A 16,346-nucleotide genomic window follows, 5' to 3' on the forward strand; every position below is an offset into this window, starting at 1 on the left:
TTTACATCAGTTCATTGCATGATCCAGTTTTTATTCCAGGATCAGTATTATTTTCGCCCGGACATTAAACCCTAATTAGTTTCTTTTGCGTCTAGACCCACAAGCATCATTAGACTAACGATATATGTATGTACATATGTATAATATGTAATATAAAAAAGTAACGAAAAGCTAAAGCTATGTATGTAGGTATTTAAAGACACGCATACACATACAATATTTATTCAAATTCGCAGCGTCTGACCTTTTTGTTTTGTGGAGCATTCCGTCAACAATTTGAAGCTTCGCCTTGATACATTTGCGTGCATTGGTTCTAAGCACAAACAGCCGAACACACTTTCCTGTAAGTGTTTGCCTACATACATATAGCCATTTGTGAGATTTGTGCCAAATCGAACACGATCGTTGTTTTTATACAGGATTTATGATTATCATAATATGATTTTTTTGCAATATTTGTGGTTATGCTTAATTTCTTGGATTTAATTATGTGTTCCTATATAACACAGCAGTCATATACATGTATGAAAGATAAGGGATATTTGTCCGTCCGATTTCTCGAAACGGAATTATTTAATTTCTGAAATCCAGTCTTATAATTTAATTTTTATCTATCTAATTCTTTTTCTAAGAGAGCTTAGTGGGTCACCATGATCAGGGCGGTATTTAAGAGGACATATTCCGCATGGAAGCTTGTCTGCTAATCAATAAACATTATGCATTTGTGACGGCAACAATGTCCTCTATACATAAGTGCATGAGAAGTGCCATGCCAAGAATACCTTTGATGACCGGTGTTCCAAAGTCCGAGGAGAAACGAGTATTTTTTGTGTTTGCTGTCTGCGAAAGTCAATCTTAAGCCATCTAATAACACTTCGACAATCATAACAACACCATCATAATCAACGCAACCGCAACTATTACACGCCATCGAGGCAGAAGCCAGTAAGCCAATGAAGACAGCCGAGCATTTTGCAATAAATGCATACGCACACAAAGTGTGTGTACATATGTATGTATGTATATGTTTGTGGGTATAATCAAAAATTGCATATCGTACATACGGAAAGCCACGAGCAAAGCCTGAGAAAGTTGAGCTCGGGCAGTAATGATTGGATATTGGGCGATTATGGGCTGCGCCGCAGAAGATCTCAGCCAAAATGCAGCCTTCGACGATCAGCACTTGTTTGCTTGTCATGTACGAGTAGAATGTGTGTGTGCAACTTTCTTAGTAAAGCGACCTGCAACTCTCAACTCGCAACTCGTACGCAAATATCTAAAGACCAGAAGCTGTTCTGCTTATAATTACAATCAATGAAAGACTCAGCTACACTATTTGGCGATAAACCATACAGTTGTGATTGTGGCTGTGTGTGCGTGTGATGCAGTTCTCGATGATCGGCTGGATTTGAGCACTGATTTGAGATCTTTGTGTGGAAACCTTCGAAAGTATGTTGCTTTTAGTACGTAAAGGGTGCTCTTTTAGATGCTTAGAACTTGTCTGTGGTCTGTGATAAATGATGTGACCAACACAGACCTAGGTAGTCAATAAACGGGCGCAGTTCTTGATATATGGTGGAACCATTTAATTCCATATCTGGACTATTACATATGCCTATAGCGCTCTCCAATAGTGTCTTCGACATTCAAAATCTCCCAGACAATATCATTATTTGTGACAGAAGATGATTTGATGGCACTATTAACACAACACACACTATTTAGAAGTAAACTGTCCCGGATTTTAAATGTTGTTCCCAGGATGGTCCCTGGATGGCAGTTAGACAAAGCACGCTGAACATAAATTCCAATCACATTTGGTTACTTTCTTTCTCTAGAAAATATTTGTATCGACCTCAAAAAGCATCCTATATTTACATAACCACACATAATTGAATTCATAGGAGCTTCGGGGAGAGTCGGCGTGCAAGGCAAGAGTCCACCTGAGTTTTTGTCGGTGTTTTGGCAGTCAATTGAGCTGTGATGCCGCTACCTAATTTGCGAAGATCGGCTAAATGTTCGATCGCTGCTGCAGCATTGCAGCCACTCGCGCATATCCGATCCGATACACTGAGCCATAGCCGGAAAGTGAATTCCCGGAATTCATATGGAATCAAATAACCGAATCGGGTTTATCACACCGCAGCGAGGCGACTCGATTTACATACGCACATATTTGTTCTTACACGAATGTGGGGATGCGGTGGGAGTGGGCTTAAATCCGGTTTTGGAGGTTCTACTTGGCCATTAGTGATAAAGCGTTCTTTTTATGCATATGCTCCCATAGTTTGTGATTTTTGTGTTGTTTTTTGTATTGATTGGCTGTTTGGTCGGACTTGTGGTCAATTACAGTTGTGGATGTGGCTACTGTAATGTGCAGCGGGACTATCCCGCTGAGTGGGGCGTGTTCGTTCTGGCTTAGTGTTTGCGGGCTTATTACGGCTTGGACGAATAAACGAAATTGAAAGGAGCAATTCAACAAATCTTGTACCGCAATGCAAATATGTCTATGTAAGTATATGTGGATGTGAATGATGCATTCTGCGCTTTCTTCACATACGTGAAGCTGGATCTGCATGATGAACCGGTGGGAAAGTTTGGTTTCAAATTGTGTCTTCAACCGAGACTCTCATTTGCATTTAATTAAATGAATCTGCCATATGTGGTGAACTTCGCATTCGAAATCTTCTGAAAATCGTATAATTTAGTTTTTACAAATGCACGGGGCGGACTGTGGCGGCTTCCCGAATATATGGAAAATAAAATATTATAACTTAATTTATAGACTCAAATAAGTCTCTGAGACTTGCAATAGCTCTAGTTTCGAGAGAGCTTCCCAATGATAGTTTTTTTAATTGCGAGGATGCGATTAACTAAGAAGCTTCGCTCTTGGTCTAATGATAATCAAATGTGATATGTAAAATATCATAAAAATACCGCAACTCCAAAGTTAAAAAAATTTAATGTGGCTCTGACAGTTCCAACTCGAAATTGTCAACATGCCAATACCAAGTTGAGCAGTGCAACAACACGAATTTCGAACCTGTCAGGCAGTGTCTGGAGCGATGGAGACGACATCAATGACGCGAAATGACTGCGGCGGTGGTCATGTCACGCAACTGCACCCCGTCATGCAAATTACCCATACTAATGCACGCGAATATTAACTTGAACATTTATTTGAGCTTGCCCGGGTCTGCTGGCCAATTGGCGCTGGTGGGAATGTAAAGGACACCCACTTTAGAGCTGTCATGCATGTAATTTCCAGCAAACTTTATGTGCCTTATGAATGCTGTTCTCCTGCCTCGCTTCCATAACGCAAATACATAGTACGGATGTATATACGTCGTACATATGTACGTTTGGCTGGCACGTCCTGTGTTCCCCAGATTCGTGACATGCTAAGACCGACGACGTAAATTATTACTGTAAATTTATTACCGCTAATAGCATTTCCGTTAACTTTTTGTGCCCGTATGCAACGCAATCGCCAGGGTAAGCGTCGTCCAGAAATCAGATTGTTCCAGAGTTCATAGGACCAGCGAGTGGACTTTCATAAAATTGTTGAACCCATTTTCAACAAAAGTTCATCGAAACTACTTGAAAACTCAAGCCATGGAAAGTGAAAGTAGTGAAAAGCTTTTTGGAACCTTAAGGCATTGTTCAAAGTTACCAGAAACCAATCTCAAACAAAGTTCCCTTAATAATGCAATAAAAGTCAGTGGAAGCTCTCAGACAATATGTTCGTTCCTCCTTAAATAGGAGGTGGAGGGCACGACGCATCGATGACATTCAGATGGCCGTCCGACTGTGCGCAACTGTGTCGTCGAATCCAACATTTGTCCCTATGTTTTACATACATACATACGTGCCCATGAGGTAGTAAAATAAACTTACGCAGGTGCGGTCCCTATACATACATACATACATACATACATACATACATAGAGACAGACAGACATTTGTGTCGCTTCTCCGTGAGCTTAATTTATAATTGACTCGCAATAAGCGATTGTGGAAGCGCTGCGAAGTGTACTCGTACACCTCGGATTGCCCCGTTAACCCAGAAACCACGCAGGTTTACAGTGCAGCGATGCGTTCGTTGCGTCTTCAAGAATTTAATGGCGTTTGCAGTGGTGCATTGATCATTTGCATCCTGTCGTCAGGTCCATTTAAACTGTAAGAATGTAACTGTCGGTGTCCCAACTGGTGAACAACAACAACAACATGCAGGCCGTCAGTTATGTTATGAATATGACAACAAGCAGAGCGGGACCAATCCAAAATACACACGTACGACTACATGGGGCCACAAAATCCTGCTGGGTCGGCGGTCTGTTGCATGCGGATGGCATGCGCTGAAAGTGGACCGTGGTTGATCGGCAACCGAGGTTCGGTGGTCGGTTTGTTGCTGTAGGCGCCAATGTCTACAGCACCGCAGGTGATCGCTTTGTTCATTGTGCTCAATGCTGCCGGATTGTGTCTCTTGCAAAGCGGGCGGAACGAAGCTTTGCTGACATTCCTACGCGCGTAATATTATCAAGCGTTAACAGGTACCAAAGTCATCTCGAATCGAAATGAGTGAGCTTCTGAGGCATTATCCAAAACATTCATTGAACTATGGTTTGGAAATGTTTAAAATGTTTAAAATGTTTCTCAAATGCTCGCGAATAAAACTCGCGGACCCTTAATTGAGAGGATTACCACAGGGCTGTCTCCATAGTATACTGCAAAATATTTCAGCAGATGTTATCACTCCCACGGCTGATTGCGTAGCACTTTCCACCTTTAAGGGACTCTTTTTGTTTTTACTTTCATCCAATAACCTCAAGCCGCTCCTCCTCTTCGAATAAAAAGCCCAGGGAGTTGCTGTTCTTTAGGAATCCCATTGTCACTGTCAGAAGCCGCATTTAAATGTTGCTCCAATTAAGTTTTAATGTCTACATATGGTCCCTACTTTATAGATAGAATAGTAGATATCAATATATTTGTGATTCCTTTGCTTCGTGGCTTTTCAGTTTTATCGTTCATTGAAGCGGTTGACACGGTAATCTCGACTGGAAAATGTACTGGCCACGCACGTTTTGTGGATGCACAAATAGAAACTTGGTCCATTCATACACATATCTTCTCATATACATATGTACATATGTACCTACATTTGTGGCGTAATCAAAAATTCAACCACTCGGCAACGACGAGATGAGAAGTGGCGTGGGCAGCGAGCGAAAAGCCTTTCTACCAGTTTGACAAGCGGCGAAGGATTGGCCAAACATCAAAGTTTACTGATAAGAAGATTTGCAAAAGAAATCCTTTCATTGCCTTCCAACTGCCTTCTGTGGAGGAAAGGGTTGTGGCGAAGAGTGAGTTTGTGTGTGGTGTTTGCATTGTTGTTTTACACTTTTCACACGCAATGCTTCATTTCTCCCGCCCACCCGCAGATGCGAAGCTTTTCTTCACTTTTCTATTGAATAACTTGTTGGCGTTTCTGTTCTTCGCACAACTGAAAGTTTCTGACACAGCTGAGCTGCAGCTTTTGTATGCACCGACAGGTCGTTTGTCGATTAGATGCATTGACAAGTTGGAGTCCGACGTGGGATACAGGATGGGGTGTGGGTGGCTGGAGTAGAGTGCGATTTGAATTATTGTTGCGTTTTTCGCTTGGTTTACTGATTTGGGTCTCAAAGGTTTTGGCGTTTTTGTTTTCACTTGCCATCCTTTATTTATGCCTTGTGTATGTATAGAAGAGATGGATTGCTTCGAATGCCCCGCAAAGAATCTAACATTACCGTGCATTTACATGAGTATTACGTAAGTTAGAAAGCTAATACCACACCTTTTCTTTTCCGAATTTTTTTTTGCAAATTGTAGGAGAGGGGGGTATAAATTGAATTCGAATAGTTTTGTTCTAGCAAATATACATATTAGAAGGGCGCTGATAAACTGGCATCAATATTTTGGCTAATATGAATATGTAAGAAAAGTAGTGTAAGATTATAGGAATCCAATAAACTTCATTTTAATTCGTGACTCAGACATATAGACCTAATTCCATCTTCCGATACAAATGTCGACAATTAATATTCTCGTTATTGGCGCAATATTTTTGTTTTTCTACATAACCTTCGATTGTCATATTGTTTCGTTTCCCATTTGGCGTATTTTTGATGACCTCTGAGCCGTCAAAGCTCTTTGCATGAACATACGTACGTACGAATTGCAAGAAGTTAGAAGTTAAAAGCAAAACATACATAATCGTGAGCGCGAGCCACTTCCACTTCCACTACCAACAAATGAACTGGTTTAGTTTCGAAAATATTGAATTAATGATGGCTTGTCGAATGTTCAATGTCTAACGTCTAATCATGGCAGACGCTCGGCGGCAGCATCCAACGGTTGTGCGGCTAACCACCGCCACAGATAAACCCATAATTACACTATATTTGTATTGGTAACACGGACGTTATGTTAAATCTCTATGGATGTATGTGAAGGTGTGTAATTTGCGAAGAATTAAAACATTCTAATTCAGCTCTTCCACTGCTATCTGAACTAATTTGTGTCTATACATACATATACATATGTATATGTCAAAATAAGAATTTAGAGAAAGGCGAAAGCTCGACATCCCACCCTATTTACTTATGAATTTCTACCTCACGCAGACAGTGATATATTCATATATGCATTCCATCTATGACGGTAAATATTTTCTCTTTATGGACATATGAAATCGGATCTTCAATACCCGGAGATACCGAAAGAACTTAGTATAAATTAACTGCTTTCGTTTCGCCAGATCTTGAAGAACTCATTAAAAACGGCCATAACTTGTCGAAAATATCGCTATCCATATGTAAAGTGACTTAGTATAATATGTGGTTTCTGTATATACACATTTTATATTTAGATAACCAAATATTTTACTAAAGTATACAGAAATATCTCTTTCGCATGTGTTCTTATAAGCAAGTACATAAATAACGGTGAATTGTATTAAAGTCCCCTAAAGGTAACTATATAATAGGTAAGTAGGTAAAGTGGATGTCGGACCACGCATTTAGGCATTTAGAAGGCCCATTGTAAGCCACCATGTCCTCTCTGAATATGGCTAATAAGTTCAAAAAGTTGTACATGCCCAACTTCCGAGCCATCTTCAAGGAAACTGTGATCGATAGTTGCAATCCTTTTCCTATACCAAACCTTTGAGCCACATATAAGATACTGGAGTCTCTTCTTCTTCTAGTGCTTGACAGCTTCTACAATAATCATTGTAAGGTCAGGTATTGTTTCCACCGGGGAAAATGAGTCATTGCAATGGTTCTTTGGCACATTTTTAATCAAGTAATAGATTGTGTAGAAAGTAACTTCTTAGTGGTAAATTTTGACTGATCTCTTCTTCGCCTCTTGTCATTATGTTTGACATTGAGTGGTTGAAATTTCTATATGAAACTGTAGTTTGGAACAATTTTACAATATTACAATAACAATTGCGCATGTTTTTCATTAAGGAAAACTATTTGAAAGCCATGACAAAAGAAATTCGCTCAACAATGAATTGAATGAATTGGCAAAAGCGTTACGTCATTGGCAACAATTTGACAACGAAAGTAAATAAATCAGAATGCGCACAAGAAACATTAATAACAGCGAGTTAAATATTTTTGTATGTATGTACCTTTGTATGCCTGGTTCGTTGTATGGGACCACCTCACGATTTTCGATTTAGTTGGCCTCCTCTCTGCTCTATTTCCAAGCATTGTCTTCGTAATGCGTAGCAGACGCTATGAGCCGCTTGATGACTTTGACTACTGTCTAATGAAAAGCTCGACCTCAACCAAAGGTACACACACACACAGTTACGAATGTATGTACGATTTCTAACACCGTTGGACAATTGTTCGTTGCTTTCATTGCTGCTTTCAACAGTTTTCGATCTTTACGAAAATCCTGTTAATTTCATACGTCGAGCATTTCGTTATGCCTGGTTATTGTGGAGTACAGAATAGTTTGTCGCTGTGAAAAGAGAACGATTACGGCTTCAGTTGCTTTTGTTGGTTTTGTTGGACTGTCCAAAGTGTGCGTGCAAAATCGGAATCATTAAATGCGTATGTCATTCCGTGTGGACAATCGTCGCCGTGGCCGAGATGATCATTGATGATTTTATCATTGCCGGAGTTGAGTTGAGTCGAGTCTCTCTGTTGTTGCAGCGTTTATTGTTGTCATGGCTGACGGCTTCGACTTTTGTCACAACACAACTACTCGTCGTACTTTAGGGATAAATGACAAATAATTTTGATTGATTACTATGCACGTATGGATGTATGTGTGAAGGTACATTAATCAATTTTGAATTTAGAGAGCATTTATTTGGTGACGATTATTCGGTTTCGTCTTCGCCTGCGTCAAATGTTGGTGCGCTTGTTGTATTTTGTGACGGCAGCAACGGGAGCATTTAAGCTGATTACGCTTCACTGGTTATGCGCATACAAATGTTCAAATATACGTTTTGAAACGTCTATTGTTAGGCAGCATAAGTAGTCAGTGTGAATCGCAACCAGACTAGTAAACCGACTGTAAAAATATAAAATTTTGAGATACCTGTATAAAAATCGTCGGCTAAATCGTCGAAATAAAAGCCCTTGTCCGGAAAAATCGCAGTCAGTTCCAGGATTGTAGAACCGGCTGTCGTGGGAATTGTGAACTTTAGATATGTTAGTGTCTTATCACTAAGTTCAATAGAAACGGTGAAGAAGAGAGAGCTTGAATAATCTCTTACGTGAGTGTTCGATGTATAAGTCCAAATTAGGTCTTACAGTGGTACCCAGACATATTAAAATACTTGGTACCTAAATAGTCCCCCAAATGGGATTTTTAATAAAGATACTTCTGGATTCGGAAGGCAATTGGACAATCATCAAGAACTTCCGCAGTTGTTAGTAGGCACGATTTGAACAAATATTACTTCATAATATTATGGAGGTATGTATGTGCGTATGTTTGTCTGCGTTAGTGTTGAGAGTTTATGGACCATAATTTACATGAGAACATGTCGAGCAGTCGACTGTGCAAATGTTGAGACATGCAACATGCAACGTGCAACATGCTAATGGCGGTGGTGTGCATTGCATTGCGGCGACATCGGCAATAATACAAATGCAACAAGCCAACCACAAGCAACAACAACAGTAATAATAATGCGAAAGGTAAACATTAACACCAATCACCAGAATTCGCGCAGTCCGACGATTTGTTTGATTGGATGGCGGCAGCTGTGTCAATGGTAGCAACAACGGTTGGGCGCATGTCGCATTTGCATTCATATATGTATGTACGAATATATGGAACCACATGAAACACGAAAACAACACAAACCAGCGTACAACTCGCTTCACGCATGCACGCCTGTATTTACATTGGCACTTGGAGACCATATTACCATATCAGGCACTCCCGATCACCATCCATATACACGCATAAACACACACACACACAATGATATACAAAACATATTCGAAAGAGTCGCATAAGCGAGGGCTTTCAGTTCGCTTCAATCGTTTATGCAGCTTGTTGACGTTGTCCCGCTGCTGCAATGACAACTACAAGGCGGCAACAAAGGACGATTGCACTTCGAGCACGAACAAGAGCCGCTCGCCTCTGGCCAATTGCCCATCGGAAACAAGAAATTAATAATTTCATAAAGTGGCCGCGATTTGTTTTTGTTTCTTTGGTCCGGCACATTGGGACCAACGTATGTGTTTTTGTATCAAAGAGATTAGCCGATGATACATTGAAAACAATTGCGTATCTGGGCGCTCGGCTGCTCACGCTGACTGGTCCGAAGAGAATCTAGCGCCAATGTTGCCTCGTGAAGCTGCGTTCTGGCGACGCTTAATATTTTATGAATATTAATTTGAGGTTCTTCAATTAAAATGGTTTAACTTCCTAATTGTTGAAATGTGTCGTTTAATCGCTGAGCAACAATTAGTACTAACACTTCCTCGATGTTTCCGCCTAATATGTGGATATGCAAGGGGTTTAAATTGCTGATTACCTTTTGAGAGATCATCGTAAACTGTTGTATGAGCGACAGCATGTGGTCTACATATATGAACATATATATGTATAGACGCTCATGGTCCCGTGATACGTTGACGTACCCGAAATGTATGTTCCCAGTTAACAATGAATGGGCTTAGGTCGGTTGTTACCTTTAATGGCCGTATTATTGAACATTTCGCGGTGCGGCACCCAGTGCAGCGCATAAACGCTTTCGAAAGAGCTGAGCCAGTGCCGAAATTGCGAAAGAAGGCGAAATTGCATTATGTTGCACACGCGCATGCGCATTACACTAATACAAACATTTATAACTTCGACTTTAATTCGCGCAAGGTTAATGGGTATTGTGTACTTGCTGCCAGCTGCCAATTGCTTGTTTTCTGTTTCCAATTGCCAGTTGCCAGTTGCTAGTCGTCGGCTTCCAGTGCGCCGCCTGCTGCCACCAACGACCAACAAACAACGAGCAACAACAACATTGTTTGCAACTTCCACCTGAATGCCGCTCTGGCGTCGTCACATCGTCTTGACGATGAAGAAATCGTATGATGACTACACCCATTATAGCTTCCGAAGTGGAAACCGCTTCGTGCAACGGCTTCTGCTCCAGCTTAACAATGATGAGGATGTGTACATATGAGCATGCAGCCGTTGTCGCTTGTTCGTTTCGTTCGTTTGTTGTTGTCTGCTGTTGTCGGTGAGAGCCCAAGTCTGTCTGCGCGATAGATCGAGGAAGCCGAGTATTTCGAGTGTAGGCGTAATCGTTTTCACGATGGCGTTACGGTGTGGAAAACAAATATTATAATATGTACTATTGAAGCCGAACGTGTAGTGATGACACGCGATTGGCGCCAGATAGAGGTAGCAGGCGACGACAAGTGAAGCTCCCAACTTACTAACCTAAGAATTTTAACTTAATTTTCTCGAAAAAATACTTAAATACTTTTATGTATAAAATGATAAAAATACTGTTGTTAAGGTGCATACAGATATACGAAAAATAATAAGAACAGCGATAAATAAAAATTAAACTTCAATACATTTGCACTAAAGCATGGAAGTTTTTGTCAGCTAAGGGGATTTTTTATCACTCAATATTTATAAAAACAAATTCCGTTAGAAAATTGTAAAGTTTTTGTACATATTTCGTAACTAAATATTTTTTGTTAAACAAGGGCAACATACGGGTGTGCGTTTTATTAAGGACAGCGTGTCGTTTCAATCGAAAGTCTTTTTAGTAAAACGTGTTTATTTTCAAAGATAATGTAAGAATAATATTTTAAGTTTCAATATCAATCAATTAGAACCTGATTGTTTTCTTGATTGAAAAAATATGGGAAAGGGTAAGCCGTGATATCCGAAAACTTGAGAACATTTCGAAAACTTTGTCAAACATTGAAATGTGTACAGAAAAGTAACAAATTTAATTTAAGATTCCTAAACAATGGTTGAATAAGCCATTACAGGGGCTCCCAAGATTGAAACCCTATCGCGGGTAGCCCAAAATATCATTGTCTGTCTAAAAACTATAATTCGCTGTGATAAGAATAATTCATTTATTTCTTCAAAACGAATTAAATATCATTTTAATATTGATGTTGACCCATCATCTATCCGAAGGGTGCTTACAAATGAAGATCTCAAGCCCCTAAGCCCAAGAAATATGTTGTCAAAAAAACGTGTAACAAACGCTAATGTTTGCAGAAGGACATGTGCTTAGACATCCCCTAATCTGACAAAACAAATGTAAGATTATTTAGTTTAGTTCGTATTAGAAAGTCGAAAATTTTAGTTTAAAACTCTAAGTACACAATAAATACCGCTAAATATGGTGCCGGAAAAATTATGCTTTGGGGATCGTTTTCAAACAACGGTCTAGCGCCATGCCATAGCTTACAGGGCACTATAAAGGCAACCGATTATGTTGTGATACTCAAAAAGTGTATGAGACAGTATTCTGAAGATAATATGGTAATTAGGCGGATAATTATTAAGACAACGACCCAAAAATCACGATTGAGTGTACAAAAGACAACAACTTTAATACGGTGGAGTGGCCACCCCGGATCTAAATTCCATAGAAAATTTTGTGGAATGCAGTGAAATACAATGAGAGGAAAGTTCATAAGCTTTGGCAATTTTTCAGAATTCTGGAACGCATTTCCGGTTTTAATCTGCCAAAATCTGGTTTACACCATTCCGAAGCGATATGGAAAAATTTAAACAACCATGGATATTCAAAAAACATATTAAACTAATTTGAAACTAATATTAAAACAATTAAAGGAAGCTCAGTTTAATTTTTTTATTTAATGTTGTAATTTTTTTAGTAAAACTAGAGGTGTCCTTATTATTTTTCACATATCAAATCTTCTTAAAACTAAAGAAACATTTAATTTGAATATGTTGCCAATAAATTTGTTACATTGTCTTTGTTGTCTTCGATTTCCTCACATTTCATCTACACTATTATTTATTATTTTTCACATAACTGAATGTTCCTGTGTAAACATTTGTGATAGCTGTAGTTCATGTAAATCAAGAAATTAGACTTTAAAAACATTTGAAGTTCTACCACATTACCAACTAAGCCGACATCTAGAAATTGATGCAGAAATGGAGGTAATATTAATTGCTGGATAAGAGGTACTGTAGGTACAGATTAAAAATTGGCTAAATCGGTTTACGATCACAGCTACGTCCTATATACCTCAATTTTGAGGTCCATCTGAGTCATTCATTGTACAATATATAGTAAATTACGCACCAGTGAAGTTATCGGAACTTTGCACAATTACTGCATTTATAGTGTGGCATCGTTCATTTAAAGCGAAGAAATCGGGCTATAACCTTTCAAACCCCCCAGATATGGAACATGAGGACTTCAATGCTTGTGCCTATTTTTTACTGAAAATATAGGAAAATCGCTGAGATTATAGAAAGGAATTCGGAGTTAAACAGTGTGTCCCTCTAACAATAATAGAGAAATCGAGTCAATAATATGTGAGATATCTTAGCAAATTTAAGTGATCGATTTGGATATAGTATACCTTGCTGGTTTTATGCCAAATAAAGCCAAATATTGTGTGCTAGCTCAGCGGTTACATTCTAACTTCGCCTTTGAGGACAACACCGAAAATGCATTTTGTACCAATTTGTGTGTATTCTTATACATAAATATTAACATATAACTGGGCAATGTTGAACTGATCGCCGCATGTACCTAATAAAAAAAAGTCCAGTACGCCTGTACAGCTACACAGCAAATACAAAGTTGACTTGGTCTAACTAGCTTATCCTTAACATTTGACACTAGTAATCGAAGCTGAGTAAGGAATATGTTGACAGAAGAAGCTTAACAAATTGTACAAAAGCTAATATATCAGCCATACCGCATACGCTACGAGTGTATCATAGACCTCCGCTGACTGGTGAATGAAGGTGAAATAAACTCGCAAAGGAATTATTCATAAAAAACGCCAAAATGCTCATTTGAGTAATTGTGAAATGCGGAAAAGAAGCGGAGATTTAGTTCCATTAACATGCATTCCTTGTACACATGCATATGCCCTTGCATAGACCTTAAGCTCCGATCGGCGCGTGAATGAGCCGACGAAAATCGTTCATATTTCAGTTGTCATCTTACGACAGTCACTCATTCGGCGATCAAGCAACTCGTCGTAAATCAAATGGGAAATCACCAAATACACGCCGTCCTGCGTCATCCCAACGGCATTGAAAGGGACTATCTCTTTTGGTTGGACCGGTACGAAGACACCTTCGGTCGATACCAGTGCACACTGAATCCACCTAAATGCATAAGTCTGAATTTCTATATTTCTAGTAGCATTACTTATTTGATTATGGACTAAGTATATACATTGAATGAGTTTGATACGAAAGTTGCACTGACCGTTATATAACTTTTAACAGTGTTGCAAATGCTCTTGCTCTCATTACCAGTTATGTGGTGAGTAAGCACGGATGCTTTGACTGTTGGGTGCATTCGCTAAATTTGGGTAAACCATATGCGTTTTTGCCAAAGTGGCCGCTGCCAGCGAGGGGGAACTGCGGCACTTGGAGGCGAAAGATCATTTTTTAGAAACATCACAATTCTTCAAGCGCTCGAAATATTTGTGGACCACACATACTATAAATTTACGCACTGCGTTGCGGTGGAATTTACGACACACGGCCCTGCACCGGCTGTCGCATGACGGTCGAGCGCAGCCTCCTGTAAAGGCTGAGTGGAGGTGCGCTCAGAGGAGTTGAGTTCTGTAATGTTGAGAGATGTCAATGCTTTTGACAGTTTGTATGCGCTTTATTAATTGCCATGTTAAGTTCGAGACTTTATGAGAGACACGAAACGATGACGAACTTGTTGCTGAGAAACCGCACACTAACCAACGCCAACAACTACAATAGCAATAGGGCGCTCTTCTGATTCCATCGAGTGGTGTGTCTAAAACAACAATAAACATTGATTCCATCAAGCAGCAGGTGACTGCTGCCCAGTGGAACGCTGATGCACTCGATGGTGGGTCACAGCCATATCTCATATGTATCGCAGTACACATTAGGAACGCACCACAACAACTTCTAGCCAGCATTGATTGCCTTTGTGATAAGTATTCAAAATGTGTATCTTTTTGATTTTTGATCTGCACATGCGTGTGTGCGAGTGTGCACTTGGACTTTTGGCCGTTTTGTTTAGCGCTTGCCGCACATCCATCAATTACATAAATGAAGTCTTTTTGTGTACTCATCATTCGATTATCCGCGCGCATATTGACGAATGTTCTTGCCGCATGCCACAACAGCGACGATTGGCTATTGTCTTCTCGAATCACAGCGCCTTTGGCAAGCAGCGTTCGCTTGAAAACACTTCAGCACGACAGCGAGATTAATTCTTTGAGCATTCACCATTACGCACATACACACATTGTCAGCATTTTATTTTAATTTATTATAAATAAACTGATCTTCATACATCGACTGGAAAATTAAAGACAATTTGATATTTTTTAACTGATAAATGTACTCAAATATAAATACATGCATATGTATATACATATTTAATTATTTTTAAGTACTTAAATAGGCAAGATAGTTCTCATACTAACTTTAAGTGTCAAATATATTCAAGTTGAGAGTGAATATTTAAATGAGTGAAAGTGTTTCAAGTTTCAATTCCATTGTTCCCAAGGTCACGGGATTTAGACAACTAAACCACATAATAATGAATGCATATGAACACAGGTACAAGATCGATGTTAAGCTAAACAGGGTTAAAAAACATCTATTGCCTCAAACCATCATCGATTCGCTGAAACAGTGCGACTACAAAAGGGTAAGTTTTAAAGGGCGATGAAAGATAATTAATAAATATATTTTCAGGAATATAACATAAGTTTCTTTGTTATCCATTGTTATATTTGTAACTTTGTCACACTTTATGTTATAATATGACGTAAATAGCAACAAGAGAACAAATGCATCGGCAGCAAAAGACACCAGATTCATTAAGTCTATCTAAACGATTTCGTATGAAATTATACTGACAAGTAAGGGTGTAACAGAACATTTTTTATTCTTGCAATTTATTTATTTCATTTTATTATTATAATATAACCCAAAATTTGACCCACATATTCGTCATATATATAATTATCCATTGAAAGTTGGAAACCCTAATATTAGGTATATGAGTGTTAGGTGAAGCCATTTTAAGAAGGCGATGCCACACTATAAATGCAGTAATTACGATTCATCGACTTTAAAGTTCTGGTATATGGGAAGTAAACGAGGTTGTGAACCGATTTGGCCTATTTTCATAACATATCATTGGAATGCCAGGAAAATATTATGAACCGAATTTCATTGAAATTGGTCGAGTAGTTTCGGAGATATGGTTATTGACCCTTAAGTGGGCGGAGCCAAACCCATTTAAAGTTGTGTATACCAATTTGAGTGCAGCCTTTCTGTACCATCTTTACATTGAAATTTTAGGGTTCTGGTAGTTTCTTCTCCTTACTGAATTAAAGCATTTATAGCAGTTTTCAACATAACCTTTGTTTGGGATGTGGGCGTGGTGATAATCCGATTTCCTGTCTTTTTGGACTATATTAGGAAGTGTGATTCCTGAGATTTTCGTTGATATAGTTTACGAGATATGTACAAAAAACTTAGTAGGGGATGGGGTCATGTCCACTTTCCCAAAAAAATTACATGCAAATATGCCCCTTCCCAGAACGATCCTTTGTACCAAATTTCACTTTCATAGTTTAAAT

This window comes from Zeugodacus cucurbitae, chromosome 5 (assembly GCF_028554725.1).
Source record: "Zeugodacus cucurbitae isolate PBARC_wt_2022May chromosome 5, idZeuCucr1.2, whole genome shotgun sequence".
Classification (NCBI taxonomy): Eukaryota; Metazoa; Arthropoda; class Insecta; order Diptera; family Tephritidae; genus Zeugodacus; species Zeugodacus cucurbitae.